Consider the following 14,152-nt stretch of genomic DNA (forward strand, 5'->3'; position numbering starts at 1 on the left):
TCATTATTTGGTCAGCTATGGGGAACAGCTCCATGAACCTTTGAAGCTTGTGGTCAGGCCCAGTAAAGCTCCCCAGTATTGGGAATAAACATGTGTAAATGACCTGATGCATTGATGAACTGGATTATTTAGAGTGTATCCTGCTACTTTGCCAGACTGAGGAGAGTTTAATGGCCTAGTATGTACATAACAACCCAGGTCTAAACATTTACGTTCAGTGTGACGTTTGTTGCATGTTCAAATGTCTAAAAAACTTGTTTTGTTTGAACTTAGTTTTGAAATGCTTAAGATGTCTTAATACAATATCATTCAAAATCTTTCCAACAGAAAACAAAATTACTTCAATTCAAAATGAGTCAAATGCTAAGTTTACAGGTTTATTTCACAAAAATATAACATGAATATACATGCTAGTCAATGTACCAGGCTATTGTCACACATTGAAGTCAGGCAATTTGCCAGGCTCCTGTTTCAAGCTGCAATCCATTGTATCAAACTAATGCAAAAAAACTGATGTCTCACAATGTGACAGGCTAATGCCATGCACTGTAATCAGTCAATGTATTGGGTTGCACCACTATACCAGCTGAATTGACTGCTGTTGCTTTTTCCTCAGTGAACCCCAACCACCCCTCCTCCAAACTCTAGACTCGACACAAATCTATCATCTTCCATAGGCTTAGCCTTTGCTTGCCCAGGACTCTGGCTGCGTGGGGTTCACTATTTAGTTAGCAATTGGCAACTTCCCCAGTAACCTGTGAGAGAGGAGGTCATACATGAGAACTCAACAAGCAGCTCCTCCTCAGTACTGGAGATAATGTGGTATAGGTTCACTGTGTGAGTTACCAAAGTGACTCCTTTTTCAGGAATCATACAGAGGTCAATCAACAGATATAGAAAGAGGAACCAAAATTTCTTTAGCAGGGGTGAAATTTCTAATCTTGTGCTAAATTATGTGAGTAAGCAATGCTATCCTCATCTGTTTGAGGTTGTGGAATCTTTCTTTACTCAGCATTTGAGTGGCAGCTGGAATAAAATTTAAAGTATATGTTGATTCTTGTGATTTGAGTAAGCTTGGCATTTTGCCCATCCCTACTTGGTGAGTATTTCTGTGATACTGAAAGCACATAAATTAGCATGCTCTCAGTTTACAATACATGTTCTCTTATTATGTAGGACAACAGCAATACTTCAGCGAGAGAAAGATAGAATTACAGTGAATGGATTATTATTTAAAATGCGCACAAGTAGGGCAAGTATGAAAATTTTTAAAAATTCGACCATTAGTTCCAAATCACCCAAACACACCGAGTAATAATGGAAAACTTTCTTCATATAGTTTAACTATAAGAATTGACCACAGGGGTGGACATTTGGGGAAAACAGATAATGTCTTCAATACACTTGCAAAGTTCAGGAAAAACAAGGACAATGACTTAAATTTTGGTTGTATTGATGGAGATGGAAATATTCATCAACAATAGTGTATAAGTCCTACACCAATGCAAACTAATGAATATTTGAAATCATGAAATTACAGAAATACTCAACTAACAGGCATTATGGCTCAGTTCATTTTTTGTAGATGCATAACTCAACTTACATGGAAACATATGTCTGTTGTGCAACACTATTACATGGAAGAAAAAACTTCAAAAGCATAGAGGGTAACAATCTCTGATCCAGTACATTTTCGATCAACTATAATCTGGTGTTTTGTGTAGCGAATGTCATCTTGTGCATTGCATGGTGGTTATAATCTGGAGTGTTGTATGGCAAGTGCAATGATGCATTGTTACTCTTTACTGTTTTGTGGAATGTTGGGATTGTTGACTTTTTCAGCATTTATTGCCCATCCCTAATTGTCCTTGAACTGAGAGGCTTTCTGGACCATGTCAAAGGGCAGTTAAGAGTCAAATCACATTGCTGTATGTCTGTAGTCAAATGTGAAATAACTCCTCAGAGGCCGGTATACCATCACCAAATCACCCTTTATTTACTTGTGGGGAGCCCTTGACACAAGGTCAGATTCCTCAGAGCCCGTTCTCAGCTTGAACAGTACCTCTGTCACTTTTGTTATGTCTGTCAGCCAGAGTTCCCTCATTGGGGCTGGTAACTTGGTCCAATAAGAGAACTCATTCTCTGAGGTCCATGTGACTGACCTCATTACAATCACGACAAACCTCCTCTGCCTCTCATATGGATAGTGTGTAACACACAGTGGCTCGCCTCTCGCACCCAAGTATCTTGGTCATGTGTTAGCATGAGTTGGAATGGGGAGAGGGTAAGCGTCTGTTGGGTGTGAGACTGTGTCAAATAACTTTGTAAGAAACCATTCTGGGAGAAAGTGAGGACTGCAGATGCTGGAGATCAGAGCTGAAAATGTGTTGCTGGAAAAGTGCAGCAGGTCAGGCAGCATCCAAGGAGCAGGAGAATCGATGTTTCGGGCATGAGCCCTTCTTCAGGAAATGGGCTCATGCCCGAAACGTCGATTCTCCTGCTCCTTGGATGCTGCCTGACCTGCTGCGCTTTTCCAGCAACACATTTTCAGCTCCGAAGAAACCATGCTGCCCTAGTGATATCGTTTACTACATCCTTCCTGGCTCTTTCCAAATTATCCACTTTAATTGAGTAGCTGAGACATATTCTCAGATGAGAAGGGTCTATTTGCCAGAAAAGAATAAAGCAGCTATTAGTACTGACGGAATTGCTAACTGAAGTAGATACAGCAACTTGGACCAGTTACATCACTTCAGATCTGTCAAGGGAAGAATCAAAATCAACCACATACTTTAAGTTTCCATTACCTTCCAGTGAAGTGATTTGAAGCAATTTTGACAAAAGCCTCCAGAGACTGATAATTTTAAAAATACATTCAAACATGGAACTTGAAAGGATAACAAAGTAAGATTTCAAATTTGATATTGTTTACTGTAATAAACAGTCTTCATGCACTATTGACTAAACACCAACCATCCTCCCTCCGTTTCTGGCAAAACTTTGTCGTGATACATATTAAAGACACTGAATTGCAACTATTTTCTTACTCCACAGGCATAAGTGCTCACTTTCAAAGTCCTGTTTAGAAAGGGAAAAATAAACTTCCTTGGGAACTTCTAATTATATTATTTGAACATATAAAGTCACATATTGTTCTGTCAGGAAAATAAACCTTCTCTCACCAACTTTTATTATTTTCAACTGCAATCATTCAGGGAATAATTAGTTTTGGTATGTAAAAGGAATTATTTTGATTACTTAATACTCAAAAATAGTCAATGTAACATTGGTATAGTCCTTGCAGAGACTAATAACTTTCAAAATGAATTAGTCATCCAGGTAAAGCTGAATGTATAGCATGACAAGATTAATGTTTTAAGATATTTATTGTAACAATCAGACTAAAGCACAATTCACTAAATAGTATTTTTGTAGCCAACGTATATTTTATGCTAGAACAGAACTTTTCACACAACTGAAAATAACCACCGTCAGGATGTATAGTAATCTGTCCATTAATAAGATATTCAATTGTGCCAGTGCTAGTCCAAATATGATTCTTAGCTCCGGAGAATTTACTTCCAATGCTCCTTTTCTTGACCTGGAAATAAGAAATTCCAGAACTGTTTTTCATGGTGTGAGTCTTCCAGGAGTCTTCTCTCTCTAAGTAAAACTTGGCAATTTCTTTGAACTGCTAATGACACTGGTCTTTCTATTCTAAGCACAGCTTCCAATTGGTACTCTTATCCAGTGAACCTTAGAGGATTTTGACTTCTAGCTGCTCCTTCTCTCCAAATCCTGAAAGATTAGCTGCATCTGTGAAATCTTTGGGTTTCTTGTAAATTCTTCCCCTCCCCGTTGCCATAGGAATCACATGGACCTTTTGTCCAGAAAGAAGTGTTGAATAGTTATTCTTGACAGTCCAATTCTCTTTCATCTGGTAACCAAATGGACTGTTTTAAGTATAGTGTTTACAATCAGGAATTAATAACATATTTCCAGGACTTTGGAGACTCGGTCTAAATACTCTTAGCATGCAGGCCATTGCCATTGTCTCCAATTGTAGTAATTTGTCCCTTCTTCCTGGTAAATGATCTGGCCAGATTTTAATCTCTAACACTCAACACTAAAACACTCAGATTTGATTTTAGGATAACTTCAGAACAGGTCACACAACCCTCTTTATAAATTAAATTAAATTAAATTCCCAAAACTTAAAAGTCTTGCATATGTAAAAGTAAAACAAGAATCAATGCTTTGGGGGGCCAAACATTCTTCAGATTCTGTTAGGGAATAAAACTTAAGTATCAGCAGAATGAAGTTTCTACTGGAATCTTATCAGCTGGCTTATGGTCTAACGATGTTCCACTGGGCAATTTTGACTTTTCCATTGCTATCTATGGAGTCTCAATTGGTGCTAGTGGGGCAGTGCTGGATATCATTGTCTGATACGTGAAGCCTACTCCAAGCTTATTGAAACTAAAAACAATGAAAGGTATTTAATTGAGCCAAATGGTACTGCTGAACATGGAGCATTGTAGCACATTGGAAGTGGGCATGTTTGAGGAAAACAGGAGAAAAAGCCTCAAAGGGAGATGTACTGACCTTGTTGAAACAATGGGAATGGATCTAAGGCTTGGTAATTCTCAGGATACAGTGTACCTATGATGGAATGATTACACTTGTCACAAACTTCAAAGAGCAAGACCACACTTTGGCCCAACTTTTTGGGAGTAATTGGTTACACTGATTGAATGTTCTCAGATTATTGCCATGACAGATGCCAAATCCAAGGATTAAGTTATAAGAGAGTGGGAGAAGAGAATGCTGATTATTCATTTGGACCATGGAGAGGAAGGAAAGAATAGAGATGCCAAATAATGTGGAATGCATCTTACTTAGATGGCCTGATTTGCTGAATCCTTTCCTATTTCCCAAATTGTGTGGTAGATGTAGAAAGGACTCGAAGCAGGGACATTACAATTGGTGAAGTATTTTTTCAATGACCCACTTTAAAAGGAAGTCAAATTGTAAATCATTACATTCAAATTCAATCCCTTCAGGATCCTTATTGCCAATATTTAGGCCCAATTACTATCTGAGAAAACAACTGAACCCTCATGCTGAGTATTTTATAAGAAATATTCAGTCTAGTGCAGGTTGGAAGATTTTCACTATAGGGAGAGGCTGAATAAGCTGGAATTATTTTCCCTGGCGTGTCGGAGACCGAGGGTTGACCTTAGAAGTTTATAAGGGGCATGGATAGGATGAACAGCCAAGGTCTTTTTTTTCCCAGTATAGGGGAATCCAAAGCTAGAGATGAGAGGGGAAAGATAGCAATGAAACCTAAGGGGCAACTTTTTCATGCAGAGGGTTGTTTGTGTATGGAATGAGCTGCCATAGGAAGAGGTGGAGGCTGGTACAACTACAACACCTAAAAGACATATGGATGGGTATGTGAACACAAAGGATTTAAAGAGATATGGGCCAAATACTGACAAATGGGACTAGATTAATTTAGAATATCTGGTCGGCTTGGATAAGTTGGACTGAAAGGTCTGTTTCCATGCTGTACAAAACAATAACTCTGAGATATGCTGCCAGACAACATTAAGCAGACATTGTTGTGATCCAACATTTCTCTACACACCATAAAATCCAATTAAAGATTGATGTTACATCTTGTAGGTTTCAAATAAAATATTTCACTTTGTAGTGTTTCTAAAGAACTGAGGATTAATTTATTTGAGGCTGAAGAGTCCAGAGCTTGCAATATTTTTATAAGCGATGTGGTAAAACACTATTCCACTGTGTCTAACTGTTTTTGAGAAACCATGACTCATACAATGAAACCTTGATTCATGATGCATGGAAACAAATGAGAATTGACTGGTGATGTCAGCAATACACTGCAAAAAGATGCACAGCATTTGATTCCTAAACCCTTAATGTTATCATCTGGCTTTCCTGGATTTACAAGCACTCAAGCTAAATTAACTCATCTGGTAATTGTTTTCTCAGAAATCATCCATAAATATTATCTCTGTCAGATAACGTCCAAAGCCCTCCTTTGCTTTAATTTCAAACAGATCCCTAAAATTATTTTTCAAAAAAAAATTGTACTGATGGAAACTGAACATTGGGCAGAAAGTCTCATTCAACCCCCTGCTTTAATACAGTTTGTATTCTAAGGGTAATTGTGGATTGTCCCTGCCATTGTTATAATTTGTGTGGGTTTTAATGAATAATGCTCCATTTTCTTCCACATTACCATTGGAACAACTAATATCCTTTTTGATATGCATTACTTTCCAGTTTTCCCAATGATTATTATAGGAAAATTTTCCTCATCCCAACTACTATACTTAATAAGGGCAGGCACACCAAATGCTTCATTCACTACCCTGTCTAACTTCAACTCCATTTTTAAAGAACAATGAATCTGCAGGTCAAGGTCTCTTTGCTTAACAACACTCCCCAGGACCCGACCAACAAATACTTAAGTTTTGCCTTGATTTGCCTTACCGACCTGGCTCTACAGTTACCATTGTTAGAAACCTTATTAATGTTCCTGATGAAGGGCTTTTGCCCGAAACGTCGATTTTCCTGCTCCTTGGATGCTGCCTGACATGCTGTACTTTTCCAGCACCACACTAATCCAGACTCTGGTTTCCAGCATCTGCAGTCCTCGTTTTTACCCAATGTTCAACTATGGACATCCCATTAGATCCTTACTTGGGGATCAGAACAGACATGACAGATGATTGAAATTATATCTTTATACTGGTCTCATAGTTGAACCTATTAGAAGTTAATAGCCAGCAGCAACGAAAATTCTGAAAGCAAGTTTATTATTGATACAGTGAACTTGAATACCCATACTTGAAGATAAAGTACCAGTATAGGGTGGCTGTCAATCATTGTCAAGACTCAAGATACTTTAAACATAAAAAAAATTATTCCAGGCACCGGGACCTCTGTCATATTCCAACATTCAGTCCATAGTCACATGCAGCAGGTAGTATTTCTTGTTTTATCAGCTAGGCATTTTATCGTATGCACAATACAAAGCAGCAAAGTATAAGAAAGAGCCTTGTACTTCTGTGATGTGATAGAATTCTTACAAGCATGTAACTGACTGCACTTAAGGTGAATATATACATGCTGCCATGACCATGGATCATAAACTTGGATCAGCAATGGACATATCAAACTTTAATTCTAACATATGTTCTTAATAAGAGGACTGATGAAACCAGAATCTCTGCAAATCTGAATTCAGTAGCTGTCTGGAGAGTAATTTTGAAATGTCACACGTGCAGCAAACAAAGCAGATTCAAAGGGACAAGTGTACTACAAACTGTACTGTAATCCTCTTTGAGTAAGTAAGACTGTGAACAAGGTAGTTTAAAACAAAAACAGCAGTCTGTATACGAGAAATGCTTACATTTTATGCTTTGAAAAATACACAGGAACAAAGGTAAAAAGCGAATTTCAACTATGATATATGTGAATTAAAAGATAATGGCTTAGTGCATAGAATAGTATTGTGAAGATAACAGTTCTGAGAACAGCCATTAAGCATCCCTGTGACACAGGTAATGAAGGAAAAAGGTTTTGGTTCTGAGTGCTGCAAGTTAGCTACTGTTGAAAGGAAACAAAAAAATGAATTCATTTGCAAGCCAAATATCTTAATTGACTGTTCAGCTACCAGTATCAACTATTGGTAACAGTCACAACATTCACAAACAAGTCAGAGACTGAATGTCCAATTTAAAAATTCTCTTTGGACTCCATTCTTATTCTTAGTCTGTATGTATGCGTGTTGTGCTATTAATTCTACTTGACTTTAGTAACTAATAAACTTTTGTTCACTTAAGAAAGCCAGGTTAAATTGACTCTTTTTGAAACATAAATTAATTTGATCTGGGAGAAAAGTATCCACAAAGGGAAGAGATCTATTTTTATGGATCAACCTTATTGCAACCAATTGAGGGGGCAGATGAATAAATAAGAAAATTGTCTCTCTTCATCTGGGAGCTTAATGACTTGGGGTATCCTGTATGGAACTGTAATGAATTAGGAGCCTTGTCTATGATCTGATCATAATAGTATCTAGTTCAAATGTTGGATCAACTGTGTAAAGAATGATCTCTTGTTTTGGGGTTAAAAATTTAGTTGTAACTCAGAAACAATAAAGTGGATAACCTTGGCAATCTTTATGATTTGTTAGTCTTGCTAATCCTATTTGAAAGACTGAAAAGCCATGAGGGATGGCTTTTGATGAGGATTAGGTTCTGAGTGCAAAGGATATGGTCCACTTACAAAAATGATGACACTACCACAGTACACAAGAATAAAGGACCAGAAAGAGTGCAATATTCTCCAAAAGGTCAATTGTGGAGCTATTAGGAAAGAATTTTAATTTGTTTTGGAACCAAGACTAATCTTTCCTAATCTAAGTAAAATAGAACTGTACTTAACGATATATGACACTGCGTCACAATATTGGAGTCTTGAAGTTTATTTAGTTCTTTTGTTGCTGAGCAAGGTTTGTAAGTTAAGCTTGTCGGTCTGCCTCCCAGGCTACTGTTACATGCTAAATGCTTCCTGATCTTTGGAATATTAATTTGATCAAATCACAGGAAGTTCATGTTACACACCTCAGTTGCTTTGCTTCCTTAATGAGCAGAGCACCTGCAACTGCATTGATTGTTTTTCAGTGGCAAAATTCTTGCCTTTTGTCTTTCAAACATTTGTAGTCTTGCTGGCACTAACAGCAACATGTTGAAAAATGTCTATATTACAGAGGAGATGATGCTGGATGTCTTAAAATGCATAAAGATGGATAAATCCCCAGGACCTGATCAGGTGTACCCTAGAAATCTGTGGGAAGCTAGGGGGAAGATTGTTGAACCACTTGCTGAGATATTTGTATCATCAATAGCCACAGGAGAGGTGCAGGAAGACTGGAGGTTGGCAAACGTGGTGCCACTATTTAAGACAGGTGGTAAGGAAAAGCCAGGGAACCATAGTGATAAGCCTGACAGCGGTGGTAGGCAAGTTGTTGGAGTGAATACTGAGGGACAAGACTTACAGGTAATTGGAAAGGTAAGGAATAATTAGAGATGTTCGACATGGCCTTGTGTATGGAAAATCATTTCTCATGAATTTCATTGAGTTTTTTGAAAAAATAACAAAGAGGATTGATGAGGACAGAACGGTGGACGTGATGTTTATGGACATCAATAAGGCATTTGATGAGGTTCTTCATGATAGATGGGTAAGCACATGGAGTACAGGAAGAATTAGCTATTTGGATACAGAACTGGCTTAAAAGAGAAGGCAAAGGGTGGTGGTGGAGGGTTGCTTTTTAGACTGGAGGCCTGTAACCAGCAGTGTGCCACAAGGATTGGTGTTGGGCCCACTGCTTTTTGAAATTTATATAAATGATTTGGATGTAAACATATTAGATATAGTTAGTAAATTTTCAGATGACACCAAAATTGGAGGTGTAGTGGACAGCGAAGAAGGTTACCTCAGAGTACAATGGGATCTTGATCAGATGGGCCAATGGTCCGAGGAGTGGCAAATGGAGTTTAATTTAGATAAATGTGAGGTGCTGCATTTTTGAAAGGTAAATCAGACAGGACTTTATACGCTTAATGGTAAGGTCCTGAGGAGTGTTGCTAAAATAAAGAGAATTTGGAGTGCAGGTTCATACTTCCTTGAAAGTGGAGTTGCAAGAAGATACGATAGTAAAGAAGGCATTTGGTATGCTTTCCTTTATTGATCAGTGCATTGAGTATAGATTTGCAATGTCATGTTGCAGCTGTACAGGACATTGGTTAGGTTAATTTTGGAATACTGCATGCAATTCAGGTCTCCCTGCTATAGGAAGGATGTTGTGAAATTTGAAAGGGTTCAGAAAAGATTTACAAGGATGTTGCAAGGATTGAGGGTTTGAGATTTAGGGATAGGCTAATTAATAGCTGGGGCTATTTTCCAGGAGCATCGGAGGCAGAGGAATGAACTTCTAGAAGTTTACAAACCATGAGGAGAATGGATAGGATAAATAAGCAAGGCCTTTTTCCTGGGCTGGGTGAGTCCAAATCGAGATGGCATAGGTTTCAGCTGAGAGGAGAAAGATTTAAAAGGGACCTAAGGGGCAACTTTTTCATGCAGAAGGTGCTGTGTTTATGGAATAAGCTGCCAGATGTAGTGGTGGAGGCTGGTACAATTACAACATTTAAAAGACTTCTGGATGGGTATATGAATATGAAGGGTGTAGAGGGATATGGGCCAAATACTGGCAAGTGAGACGAGATTCATTTAGTATATCTGGTCGGCATGGACAAGTTGGACTGAAGAGTCTGTTTCTGTGTTGTACATCTCTACGACTCTTAGTGACCCTCCACTACCTTACCCAAGCTACATGTTTCATTTATGTTTGAAATATCACAATGAGCATTGCAGTCTGTTTAAGTTTGAGGTCATTGCAATGAATCCTGAACCATTTCAAAAATAGGGTCCACCAAACTTACAGAATATACAGGAGCAAGACACCTGGCTTCGCTAAATAGGTGGTACTAGTTAAATTCACATTTGATGCTTCCTGGTTTGGATGGGACAATTACTGACCAATGAATGAATGATTGGGAATGTCTGAAAGTGCAAGGCTTTTGAATTAAAGATTCTTTGTTTCACAAATAAACTAAATTGTTGCCTGTTCTGCTTTTAACATGTTTGCATATCACTTTATATTTGGGGCATGCATGTACCTCTGTCATTGAAATCATATTATTAATTTATTTAATCATCAACCAATGAGTCAAACTGAAGTGTTCTGAAAGCATTTTCTTTGGTAGAATGACAACCAAATACACAAGAAAAATAAATAAGATGTAAAATAAGAAATAAAGATCTAGCACAGTTGAACAGTGGGCAGTTTAGAACTAAATGGATAATGGTGAAACTGCAATAATCACATAAGCTAGAAGGTCTGGATCATTTGGGAAAAAATGAGACAGTTGGAGTAAAGTGAGATGGTTTGTGAGGACAGGAGAAATTGGAAGGATGGACCTCATCAGGGATTACCGGTAGCAACAGCAATCAAAAAGTGCCAGAAAAACGGACAAGACTGGCACTGATACCTGAATCCCTGACCACCCAATGTCAGGTAGGTGAGCATTATGAATCTTCAGCTCACTTTCATTCCTAATTAACTCCTCTATCTTTTTAGTGACAATCATTCCTGTTGGAGTATTATTTTCTTGGGAGTGAGTTATTCTCCACTTCTACATCTGGAGGGCATTCTTTACTTTTGTACCCAAAGAAGACTATTCAGTTAAGGGATGAGGAATAATAAAAAAGCTCAATTCTGTTTTCATCAGCATCTTCTTAAACACAGTTTCTAACAGCAGTCACTGTATAATAATCAGGAGCAAGAACGTTAACTGATTTATTATCACGTACAGCAGAGATGCTGAACACACCTATTTGAGACCTGGTTGCGATTAATCATTACAATATAAGCTGGGCTTCATACCTGGGACTTCTGGCACAGTATTTCATTTAATACAAATCTCCCTTTTCATAAGGCTGAAAATTTCAATTAAAATGCACCATTGAGTTGGCTGTTTTTTGCAGTCAGTGATTCTTGAGTAGCTGTCTCTGATATTCTGCAGTAATGCAAGACATTCAGCATTCAGCAAAGAATAAAAAAACCTGTGTAGAGGAGAATCATTTTCACCACGTCTATTATAGCCAGTGAATGACTCATGAACTCACAAAGAGACATTTTTAACTGACAACTGCTGAAACCATTATTGAGCTGTATGTGAAAGCTTTGATTTAAAAAAATAAGAGGCTTGCTGATTTGTCCTATGGGGTCTCTATTTTATAGCAGATAATGGATTTGTGTAATTTTTAGTCTGAGCTTACCCAGCTTACTTTGCTGTCGCTGGATCATTTAACTATATACAGCTTGTGTGTTCTTCCCTCACATATACAAAGTCTTTCTTTCCGTGTTCTGTTACTCCCTGTCTATCTAGAGAATGCTTTTTGGCAACTCGTACTCTTTTCTGGACTTCTCTAACTCCCACAGAAAGAAGGGAAGCTGGTCACATTCCCAGCCTGTGTAAACATTAGTGATTAATGCAAATGGAAGGAGCAGTTTTTTGGTGATAGTTTCCCTCCAGCTTGCTGCATCTTTCACTATCTCCCACTCGCATGCACAGCCACATTCATTTTCCAACAGCAGCTCTCAACAGCAAATGGAGTGAATGAGGTCCATAAGCATTCTGGCTGTTAGTTTTGCAAACAGAGATAAAGCATTTTGTTTGAACTGTAGTCAGCATCCCAGATACGGATATCAAGGTTTTCACGGTGAGTACTTATTTGAGATTTGTAAATGTCACGTTTTATTGTCTCTTAGGATAATTTGACAATGTCTGTTTCCCTTTGAAGTTAACACTGCTGCTAAAATATTAATTTATTCTGCTGAATTTTATTGGTGCAGGATAGTTACAACACTTATTCTAACATGCATTGTGAATTCCATTTGCACCTTTCTGTAGTCAAATGCAAATAATGTCACTACTTTTATTTTGAGGGATCAGTTTTAATCAGTTTGACTTTGTTGCTGACAAAGTCTATGAAACTTGTAAGTAAATATTTTCCAATTAGTTTGTAGATGACAGAGCTACATTAAAATCTAGTGGAAATAGAAACAATCATGGCTCTGAAATGTAATGATTTAAAAAGCTTTCTTGATTTTACCTACCGTAGACGGTAATCCTAATAAAGCTAAAGATTGCACTGTTCTACACTTCTCCCAACCAATTGTAATGCACACTTTCCTGTCAATCCTGGCTTCAATAGTAGAATTGCACTGTATCAAAGTTGTTCTTTTGTCTGTGACAATGACTTAAGTGGCAATACCATAAGGGATTCTATATTAATGGAGTATGATAGAAATTTTGGACTCCCCCTGACAGCTGCACTGCCCAGCATAAATGCCCTACATTTGAGCAACAAGCCAGCATAATATTCTCATGTAAACACTGATCACATTTGTCAAACAATGAAAACATTTATCCATGCATTTGAAGGTTAAGTGAGCTAATTTCTATAAAGTAAACATGGACATTTGATCCCATGTTTCTACATTGATTATAACAATTGGGTTTTTATGCTATACAGCAGAGCCCTGTGTGACTAGGATCCAACAAGCTCACAATTTGCATTAATAAACATCGGTAAAGGTCCCGAAGAGGAGTGCTGGAATGCCAATGAGCAGACATGAGCAATGGGAAAATAAACAATGTGGATACTTGAACCTTGCTACCTAAATTAGTAGAACTATTGCTTGAGAATATCACCATGGATTTTCCTTTTTTTTATTCAGAGCAATTGGCTTTAGTCAATGTTCCACTGACAATGAAAACTCTGTGTGTGTCAGCAGCATGGTAAAATAAAATAGTGATTTACTTTTCTTGTGAGCTTGTTTTTCTTCATCACTGCAGTTCTGTACAATGTAGAATCTAAGTATCAGGACAGCTATGCATTCTGATGATTTGGAGATGCTGGTGTTGGACTGGGGTGTACAAAGTTAAAAATCACACAGAGCTACATTAAAATCTAGTGGAAATAGAAACAATCGTGGCTCTGAAATGTTATGATTTAAAAAGCTTTCCTGATTTTACCTACCGTAGGCGGTAATCTGGTAATCTATATCCTGGTGTTGTGTGATTTTTAACTATGCGTTCTGATGACATTGTATAGGCAATAAAACATTGCGTAATATCCAGAAGCAGGAAATGAATTTTGCAATTGCTCAAGATTTTACTGGTACAGTTTGCAGTGTAAATGGAAGCAATTGTTCATTACCAGGATATCCAGCACATTACATGATCTCTTCAATAATGTCAGCAAGAAGCAATGTAAATGACATCAATGCTGTTAACATCAATATTAATATCTGACATCAAGCTTTGTTAAATAGGGCTAGGCTCAGAACTAACTGCACAAAGGGAGTTTAATAGCTTGATAAACTGCATGCTACTACAGTGATAGGAAAGTTGTGAGCAAGCAACATGACCATAGAGTCATAGAGATGTACAGCACAGAAACAGACCCTTCAGGCCAACTC

General features: G+C 37.8%; 1 protein-coding gene across 4 annotated transcripts in view; it reads left to right on the forward strand.

Moving 5' to 3' along the window:
- The window catches only part of arhgap36 (Rho GTPase activating protein 36), a 217,779-nt gene that overhangs the window by 88,542 nt on the left and 115,085 nt on the right, over positions 1 to 14,152 (forward strand). The window contains exon 1 of one of the 4 annotated variants that reach the window (XM_043704711.2): positions 12,062 to 12,387. The exons of the other annotated variants lie outside the window; for them this stretch is intronic. The gene's annotated coding sequence lies outside the window, so the exon portion shown is untranslated. Of the gene's footprint in view, positions 1 to 12,061; positions 12,388 to 14,152 lie in introns of those variants that run through there. 4 annotated transcript variants of the gene reach the window in all.

Source organism: Chiloscyllium plagiosum, unplaced genomic scaffold (genome assembly GCF_037043375.1).
Source record: "Chiloscyllium plagiosum isolate Xiang-an unplaced genomic scaffold, Cpla_swu_hap1 HiC_scaffold_11, whole genome shotgun sequence".
Lineage (NCBI taxonomy): Eukaryota > Metazoa > Chordata > Chondrichthyes > Orectolobiformes > Hemiscylliidae > Chiloscyllium > Chiloscyllium plagiosum.